This window comes from Patagioenas fasciata, chromosome 1 (assembly GCF_037038585.1).
Source record: "Patagioenas fasciata isolate bPatFas1 chromosome 1, bPatFas1.hap1, whole genome shotgun sequence".
NCBI lineage: Eukaryota > Metazoa > Chordata > Aves > Columbiformes > Columbidae > Patagioenas > Patagioenas fasciata.
In genome coordinates, this window is record NC_092520.1 from 177543735 (window position 1) to 177553913 (window position 10179).

A 10179-nucleotide genomic window follows, 5' to 3' on the forward strand; every position below is an offset into this window, starting at 1 on the left:
AACTAGATAAGAGGAAAGAAGCCCTCAGGGTGCTGCAGGGTCAGGTTTTTCTCTGCAGCAGAAATGACAAGCATCTTATTTTTTAACCAAAAAATCAGAGCTCTGACTAAAGCTTCTGTATTTGCACATGTTTACTGACAGGGCCCAAACTTCAACGGGTCCCTGTAGCTAAAGTGCAATTGGAGAATTTTCCTGAACCAGACTGGTTCCTCTGCCTGTTCCATCTGTTTGATGATCTGGATTTGGGAAAATTCAGATTTTTCAGCGACAGTTACAAGAAGTTCTTGCTTGCATGGGGCCAGCAGCTCTGCTGCCTGCCTTCTCAGGGGCAAAATTTCAAGGCTGGGATGATCCGCCCTGAACCTGTGTCCCGATGCCCTGCCCAGCAGAAGCCATAGGACAACAGCAGCCTTTTCTTGGCACAAGCCTGTTTCCTCCATTCCAGCTGCAGGCAGTGCTAGCCTGGCACTCTAGTTTTAGCAGCAGGCAGTGCTAGCCTGGCACCCCAGTTTTAGCAACGTAAAAAGCTATTGTTCTGACATGAAAGCCTACCAAAGTGGCTTTTACTCTGGTGTAAATGGCTAAGCAAGCTGCTGAGTCAAAGGAAATCAGATGTAAGGTGTTTTCTATGTGTTTGTTCTGGCTGAAGGCTTGGAGAATGTGCACAGGAGTAGAAATTTACCCATTACTTTCTCCATGACTGTATATGCTGCCAGCCTCCCTCTGTCCAGAGGAGCTTGTTACATATCAGATTATCTCACAACAGCCCAATTAGCAAGAAAATTTTCCATTTCAGCTCTGGATAAGACTACCAGATTATTAAAGGCTCGCATCGGCTCTGACCTGTACTTTGCTTTGAAGCAGAGGGCAACTGCATTTGTGAAATTAACAGAAAGGACAAATTTAATCACTGGCAAACTAACCCATCAGGATTCCCACTCCTGATAGTGCTGGCATGTAGAGAAAAAGGTCTGTGATTTATGTGGCAGGTTGAACAAAGAAAGGGAAGGGGATAACCATAAGAATACATTCATTACTGGAAATTACTGCTAATTAGGATAGGATGCAAAAACTCATAGCAACTTTGTCTGCCAGCCTCTTCCACACAATATAGACCTAAGCCACCTTGCATTTTTGTTCTTTCTCAAGAATTTGACCCTTTTACCATACAGTATAATTCTATGTAGTGCCCTTCTTATGGGAGGGGGAAGGGGAAGAACATAAGGAGCTCAATGTTTTTCACTTTGCACTTGAAGAGAGTTTATGTAAGCACCCGGAAATAGCGATTCCTCCTTCTCAGTGTCTTTGAAAGACACTTTATGCTATTTAAATGTTACAGAAAGGAAACCAGGCACACAGATTCATGCCACACTTGTGATTCCTTTGATGGATGACAGCATCAGCTCAGTGCTGCCACTGAAGACTGGAAACCAAATTCAGCAGCAAAGGTAAAACACTTGGGATAATGAAGCAGAAGTGCTGCAAACCAGTCACTGTGGTGCAGTCCCTTGTCAGTGGCACGAGGGCCATGGGTACACACACCTCCCAGAGTCTTTCAGCCTACTACACTGACAGAGTAAAGCCTTTCCCACCAGGGTGGGTTCCAGCTCCTACAGACATATTGTCGTTTGGACAGGTTGCTTGATGAACGGGAGGAATTAGGGACGCAAGCTGGCCTAGCAACCTCAGGCTCTGTGCTTGCAGGCTTATGCAACCACAAGCAGATTGGGAAGGTGCAAAAGGACGTTTCCCTCCTCTTGCACATGCAAAGCCTTGTCAATCAATGCTTTGCATCCTTGGTAGTTAAGCAGAGATCAGTGATATGCCAGAACTTCATGCTTCCTACAAAGTCTTCTTCTTGCTTTGCATTTCTTTCTGGAGACTTCACAAGCTTTTGGGCAACAGCGGTAACCTCCAAAGCATCTTTCACCCCATTCATCATCCATCAGAGCATGTCCTAAGAAAGGTTACTGGCTTGGTGTTCTTGCCCACAGTGAACATCTAACCGTGGGTGCTTCAGGTACATAGTGCACCACTGAGAACAGGACTTACAGCCCTCTGATGGCTATGCTGCAGTTCTTGGCGGGTGTCAGCACACCCAACCTTACAAAACCCTGTGCTCTGGGCCTGCATCACAGAAATGTAATCCTGCAGCTACAAGGGCAAGATAAAGAGGGTGTATGACAGCTTTTTGTTTTCATCTTGGTTCATTGCATCCTCAGTTATGAATTTTTTAGACACCACTGGCAACTGCATACATTTTATTTGAGAACAGTGAAAAGGGCAAATAGAGAATAAATCTGATGTCCTCACTGTATCTGAGCTAATGTAAACTCTTGCCAGCAGGGAGAGCTTTAAAGTGGACACATAGGCAGCTTGGTCAGAGGTGCAAAAGGGCACTGCACTGAGCTGAGCATATGGCTGTTCAATAACCAGTGCAAATACTTGTGGTTTTACAGTAAATCTCCTAACAGCTGATAAGATTCAAGTCCTACCAGATTTGGGTCTGTGTGATGAGAGAAAAAAAAAAAAAAATCTCAGTTTTATGTTTACTGGAAAGCAGGGAAAGCAACAGAAAGACAACAATTCAAAGTTTTCACGCATGCAGAGAAAATTCGGTAAGCACCATTTGACTTAATCGCACAGGTTGAGTGGTTTGGAAGTAAAGTTGAGAGGTTTGGAAGTAAAGTCGGGTTATTCCTATTTTCATTCATAAAATAAATATTAATAACTTGCAATCCAGTCTCGTGATTCAGGAAGAGGTGACTCATGCTTTCAAAATGCTTGGCAAGACAGTATTGACATTGCTACAAACACCTTCAGTGTCCCATTAGCACCTAGTCAGAGGTGCTAGGACTTCCTACATAGCTGCCACATAAGCAAAAAACCTTGGCTGCCCATATATTAACGTTCTGATATTCCTCAGTACTTTGGCCTGCCAAAATGTCCTGCTCTGTTTCTCAGTGAACCTGGCCAAGCTTCATCAAGCGTGGATCATCAGAGGGGGTGAGGAGCATTTGGCTGGGCAAAGCTTAGCCAGCTCACTACCTGCTCTGTGACTGGACAGCATTTTCCTTACAGAAATAATTTCCAGCCAGGGTGCAGTTTTCCAGCACTCCAGACACTGAGGTTCAGGGCATTTATTATACGGGTTGTTGGAGAAAAATGATCACTTACAAATTCTTTTGGGATACTTCCAGGCATTTCTCATCCTCTGGAGAAGAGAGATTGGGGGAAGCTGATGGAGGGAGTTGGCAACTTCATCCTGGTTCTTCTGAAGGTATAAATCTACATGGAATGGGAACAGTCACACATGTTGCCTTGAAGATCCTTTAACAATTCTTCCAGCCCTCTGCTCCAGCTCCTGCCTCACAGCTGTCCTGCGTGTGACCCACAGGACTCGTGAAATGTATCTGCAAATGCAAGGGGAGATGGTCACACCTTGCAGCATCATCTCCAGAGGGGAATGCTGCTCCTGCTAGAGCTTGCCCAGAGCAAGCCCAGACTCACTGGGCTCACAACTGGGAATGAAGTTATGGTCTGTTCACCAGCACCTGGGTGAACTAAACCTTGCATGCAGGCCAGCCTGTGCTGAAAGGTCCTCAGCTTTAGCTGCTTGGGCCTGTAAGCTCCCTTCAATCTACCGTTTTGATCGGCCCCATGTTATGACACTAAGAGGAAAATTGGGGGTAGCCATAAGAATGAAATATCAGGTACTGTCGTCTCCCCTCTGGTTATTGCTGAAGGAAGCTAAGCAGACCTAAGACTGCAGTGTGTTGCCCCCAACTCCACTGAGATCACTCAAAGTCAAAAATAGCCAAGAAATATGTTGCAATCCAGTTTTTCTCTCTTGCTTTAGGCTACAGGCTTTGCACTCCCTAACTGTCCTGTAGCTGTAGTGCAGAGAGGTTCTGGAATATCACTTGCATCTGCATGTGGTGATGGAGACATCCCTCAGCTTTTTTCAAACTGTCAGACCTTGCTACTACGTCCAGACAGCTGACCCCTTCCTCACTCACCACTGTCTGTTCTGAGAAACAGTCTGACACAGGAGGCCAGAGTTATAGAGAGGAGGTATTGCCTCTAGGCTGTGACAAAGGCCACTGTACAACATAAGCCAAGCTTACATTTAATTTTCTGGCCAGCATACATGGACATGCACAGCCAACCATGATTTGCTGCCTGCTGTTTCTCTCAAGTGTCTCCATAGCTGTGGCTGCTTTGCGTTTCTCCCTGATGTACCCACAGCAAGCCCGACCCAGTGTGACAGACACGGTTAGGAAGCCAAACCCCAGATGCTGGAAGGAGTTGTGGGAGACACGGTAAGTGCCTTTCACAGCACTACATTGCTGCTGGAGTAAAGTGTTAGCTTTGAGAAGGAAGGTGACGGGATAAATTTAAAAATGGCTGAGTGGTTCTTGGAGGGGGTGCTTTGCTGGGGATGGCAGAGGGGTGGTGGAGAGCTGCTCATTGTTCTTCTCCCCAGCAGTTACCCCCCTCAATCTCTCTGCTCACACAGGGATTCACAAGAACTCCATGCCAGCCATTTTTCTGAATTTGGCCTGATTACCAAAGCCACCCTCAAATGAGAAGACAGCCAAGTTCTTTCAGATCTCTGCTGCTTTCTGTCATCTGCCATTGTCAGGGAGACTGAAAGATGATCATGGATACAGTGCTCAAGCATGATGGAATTGGAGCAAGTGGCTGTGGGGAATGGCTGGAACTTTGGTTGTCAGACCTTTAAGGATCTCTGCAAGACAAGCAGATCCCTACCTCTAGTCAGTGCAGTGCTTGTGCAAAACCACCCTTCACGGTCCTTCTTTGGCCACCAAGATGCGAGTGTGCACTTAGCAGAGTCCTGTTAGATAGTGCACTTCAGGTGTAGCACCATACCGTTGCAGGCTTTGTCTCCAGTAGGATTTGGGGATGTGGAGGGGAAACATTACAAATACTTTATCTGCTTCATGTTCTTCCATCACTTTCGTGCACCCCAAACTTTCCTCTCACTCTCCAGAGCTGACCCTGGCCAGTCCCATTCAAAGTTAGGCACTGGTCCACCTGCTGCAAAGCTCTCCCCTTCTCCCAGCACTCATTGCACCAAGCTGGGTACTGCAGACAGCAAGTGTCAGAAGGAAAACAACCTCGTTAACAGAAATGGATTTTTCTCTCCACACAGATGGGTAGTGAATATTTTTAAACACAGCCTCAACAAGATGTGCTAATTGTAACCCCATGATCCTTTCTCGTAAGCAAGCTAAAAAACAGATAGATATTATTATGAAACTCTGGGGAGATGGATGGCTGCATAGTGAAATGGACACACTTGGCCCTTCTCCAGTTCTCAGAAAAGACCCCAACAAAGCACTTAATTTCTGAAGCCCAGCCTGCAGTCACAAGTAACCCTGAGATATGCACACCAATCCAGGCTGAAAGACATAAATCATGATTATATCAGCAGAGAAGGTATAGGTAGAGAAGTCAGTAAGATCAAGTCATGTAAAATGCTGACTGTTGAAAACAGAAAAAACCACAGATGCTCCCTGGGAGAAATGCAAAGAAACAGTGACTAAAGAGACATGTGAGAGAAATAGTGGGCAGCAAACTGATTTTGGCAGTCCATGTGGGTCAGCCAGAAAACTAAACACAAACAGTTTGGCCTGCATTGGTTTCTGTCACAGTCTTGAAAGGCAATAGATACTATTTAGGTGATTCTGGCCAGCTGCCTTTTGGAATATTGAGCCCAAGTGTCGTTCTTTACTAGAAAGATCCTGGGGAATGGTGGACTGTGACTCCTTGCCTGGAGTCCAGCTGAGATCACCCTTTTCTCCCAGAGGGCCACGTCTCCCTCTCCCCTCAGTCACAGCCTGCCAGAATGCACCACACAAATCTGTGAAGGGAGAAATCTGCTTTTGACATGCCTGTTTTGCCTTATTTAGGGCAGGGATTATACCCCAACCTTTGGAAGTGTGACCTGACCATCATATCCCTGATGATTCAAGAGTTAAAGACCCCAAGTTCTGGGGCTACCCCTCTTTGAAAAAAAAATGGTACCGCTGAAAGAAGGGATGACCATGGCGCTATCCCATAAACCCTGAAACAATGCCTTTCACTTCTTCGCTCTGGTCTCTTGAGTTGCTCATGTTGATCCAATGACAATCTTTGTGATACCTCAGCAAATTAAGGAATTATGCAGCTTTATGTATGAGATATCCATAAAGCCTTTCCTATAAGATAGTAGATAAGCTCCTTTGTGACGTGAGTAACGAAAACAAGATCATCTGCTGCCTCAAATATAGATAGGTTTTTTTGCCCAAATTAAAGGCAGACCGAAGGCTTGGGCCCCTTAGTGTTCCATAAAGGTCTGGGTGCCTGTGAAAAACAGACAGCAACATGTGGAAAAGAAATGCATGGGAGAATGGCCCTGGAGAAAGTCCAGAGAAGGAGGCCTTTGTGCTATATGGTCTTCAAAAGATTTTTGGACCCAAGAGCAGAGCTCTCTATACCCAATTGATGCCTACTGTGTGCACAAAAGCAGGATTTCAATCTGGCTTGGTAAATACGCAGAACCATCTCAAAAATCCCCAACTGTATTAGCAATTTATTTGCCTGATGGAAATTACTTTTTAGTTGAAAGAGATAGCAGCTGTATATCTACCCCTCACTAAGTGGTAAGACCATTGAACATGACAGATGCCTTAAACAAGGAGATTAACAGAGGATATAATCATAGTCCACAAACACCACAAGGATGTAGACATGAAGGAAAAGAGAGAACTGTTTAGCGTGAGTTGAAGAGCAGAATATTTAGTCTGATGCCATGTTAAAGCCATGTTGCTTTTTGTCACTTGTACAACTCAACTGACTCGGGCTCTGGGAAGTGCCCTGTAGGGACCAGTCCTCTTCCATCTCAGATCCTTTTCTATCTCTAGGACTCTGCAAGAACACACCATCACAATGAACACGAGCCTTTCTGACCCCTGAAAAAACCAAACCAGCATTCATAGCCCTGACTTTCATGAGGAACTCTGTGACAAGAGTCCCAAGAGTCCTCTCAGGGCAGACTACAGCACATCTCAGCCTACAGATGTAGCACTGCAGGGATCTCTCACAAGCAGAAGTCCAGGTCTAGTTTGCCATTACAAAGGTGGTTGGGCAGCAGTGTGGATAAATAAATACGGCATGCACAGCTTAAAATAGGAAGCTGCCCATTGACTGTCTCTTGGAAGAATTTTCTTTGCTTCAAAAACCTGACCACGTGCAGTCTCTCGCCACCCCGAGGTCTGGAGCTATTCTTGTTGTGTGGCTGGATGAATATTGGAGGAGGCTGAGAGGTGGTGTGTGATGCTGTCAGACACAGACAAAGAGGACCATGCCCTTCTCCCAAGGAAGGAGACAGCAGCGTGGTGAGGGTCAGAAGGTGTCAATCAACATTTTCCTCCCTTGGCAAGGCTGGCCTCACCCTCTTCCAGCAATCATTTGGGTGAGCTGGTTGTTCCACTACTCGAAGGCTGGTTGACAGCTGTAATTAAAACTACATTTCTTTATGGGGCAAATCGGTATGGTTGCTGCATCTTAGGAGCTCAGGCATTTTGGAGGTAGATTTCAGAGTGGGATCTGTCATCTGGGGGAGGCTGGAAAGGCCACGATGCCAATGAAGTGGGGACAGAAAATACCCATGTAGTGCAGCCATCCCTCATCCCCCACAAACTAATTTTTTTTTTTTTTCTGTGTTTTGTATTTTCATGCTGCAAATCAACTGATTTTCTATGTGCAATTAGAGTTACAACTGGTAAAGCCTAGAGCATGATTGGCCAACAGGTGACATTTTGCAGCTAGAAGCTTTATCAAGAATAAGCATTAGCTTCTTCTTGCTTTCGTGTTTTCCTTTAACATAAGCAATAGATATTTTCTCTCTCCAACCAGAACCCTTGCTTACACCAGGACCTGGGCAGCCCACAATAAATGGCTGAATTCCCATAGTTTTGCAGCCCAGTCTTCCAAGCTCAGCTGTTGAGTGCCCCAGCCTATGACAAAGGAAGGTAGATCCCTCTCATTAAACCACACACCTGATGTGAAACAGTACCTGTGCGAACACACATGACAGGAACTATGTTTCGGGTGGGCTGGGGCTCCCATTCACTTTAGTAGGAGGGTGAGAGCCCTCTCCTGCCTGCTCACCCCACCTCCGCAGACTGTGTTATTACCGCATATGGATATAACCTCTGCTTCCCTCTTCTCAATTTTACTCACTGTGCTGCACCTACACATGCATCTGTCTGCACACTTACAGAAAACTCTCAGCACAGGGAGGAACTTTGGTGGGCCCCAGAGGAGTCCGTCAGCAGCAATTCCTTGTGCATTTTCAGCAACGGTAAAACAAACCAGGGACATTCCTGAACAAAAATCTTTGTTAGACAATGAAAATGCAGAAATGTTTCCCAGAACCTCATTGGCTCCCTGCCACTCCCTGAAAAGCAGTGCTATGCTCCAAAATCCCTTCTAAGCTTGTTGGAATCACCTCCACCTCAGAGGGGATGGAGGTGATTGACAGCTGTGATGCTGGCTAGAGTCTCAGCACAAAGACTGGAGAAATATCAGTAGGGAAGGTTTGTTGCAGTAAGTTATGTAGCAGGGTAGCAGCAGAGCTGTCTGCCGAAGCTGTAGTGGCTAAGAGAGACCATCTGTGTAGATAGGGACGGAAGAGTTCAGGAGGGTGTTTGGACAAATGTCACCTCAATAAACCGGCAGATTAAACTGAAGCCACAAATGCTGCCAGAATGGCCCCAAGCCCAGCTCTGATGTGTCTCTGCAAAGGCCACGAGTGCATGGCTGACTGAGCCATGGCTTCTCCAGCTTCTTGAAAGCGAAGCACCGTGGTGCAGAGAAACAGGCATCCTTGTCACAGAGTTAATCCAGGCTGGGCAGGTGACACCTTGTCCTAAGCCTCCCTCTGTGTGGTTCATCTGAGAAATATCATCTTGCAGAGCTTTCAATTACGGGTCCACTTCCAAAATGGCAACATCCTGTCACACTCTGCCACCCATTGAAAGGATTTTTTCCTCTCATCCAACCCAGGTGGGTTTTCATTTTGCTAGCAAGCCGCAGCTAGATGTTTGATAGCAGGCAGCTGTCAGTTTATCTCTGAGTATGTACCAGCCCATGAACACCATGTAGGCTCATGCCCCTTCCGTGATTTTTGCTATAATGACCAGCAAGAGGGAACCTCATCACAGCCTGCTGGTAAGTGTCTTTCCTCAGCTGGAGGTGAATCTGGTTTATGACTCTGCTCCTAGGCCTGGGTACATATATATAGAGAGAGGGGATAAAAACTCCCAGCAAGCTTCTCTGAGCTTTTCCCACTCTTTATTACATCCTTGAGACAGAGGCTGCTCCTTTCCCAAGCTGGTATGGGTCATGGTACTCCCTAAGCCAAAGGAAGGACTAGTGGGTCTCTGCGAACAGTATCTTTCTGACTCAAGTGAGAGCTTGACTTTTAGAAGGGAAAGGAAATCAAATCTTTCAAAATGTGTCTGCTTTGAAGATTAAATCATATTCAATTCAGTCTCTTTGTATATTTAGCACATTTTCTTGGCACAGATATAGATGCAATTCTCATATCATTTACACAGCTGCAAATCCCCATCTGAGTTAAAAGAAGAGGATAGAGTCAGAGCCTATTAATCCACCCTGGAAGAGATATTTGATCTAGTAATTCACAGTTTACACTATACCTTAACTGCAAGGGACTAAGAGGTTGTCTTTCTATTGTTAGAGTTGGGATGCAGGACTTACAGACAGACTAACACAGTTTACTTATTAGAAGCCAGTTCTGCCCCCAGCTGTACCTGTAAAGCATCCCAACATGTCGTGGGTAATTAGCTACTCAGTGGTGAAAGATTGCTGTGGTTTTCATCGGGATAACCTATGTCCACAGGCTAAGCCTTGTGTCTGGCACCACTGTCACAGCCTGACTCGTGAATAGTCTGTGCATCGTCACAGTCGGCAGTCCAGAAAAAGTACATTTCCTTATTCTTAAAAGGGAGGGTTTAAGCAAAAAAAACTGTGGGAAGAGACATATAGTGGATACACAGAATCATCAAAGACACTGGTTGGAGCACCTTTCAGAGGGTGCCTTTTACACTTGCTCAGGGAGGTGACTCCCAACCTGCCACTAAGCCC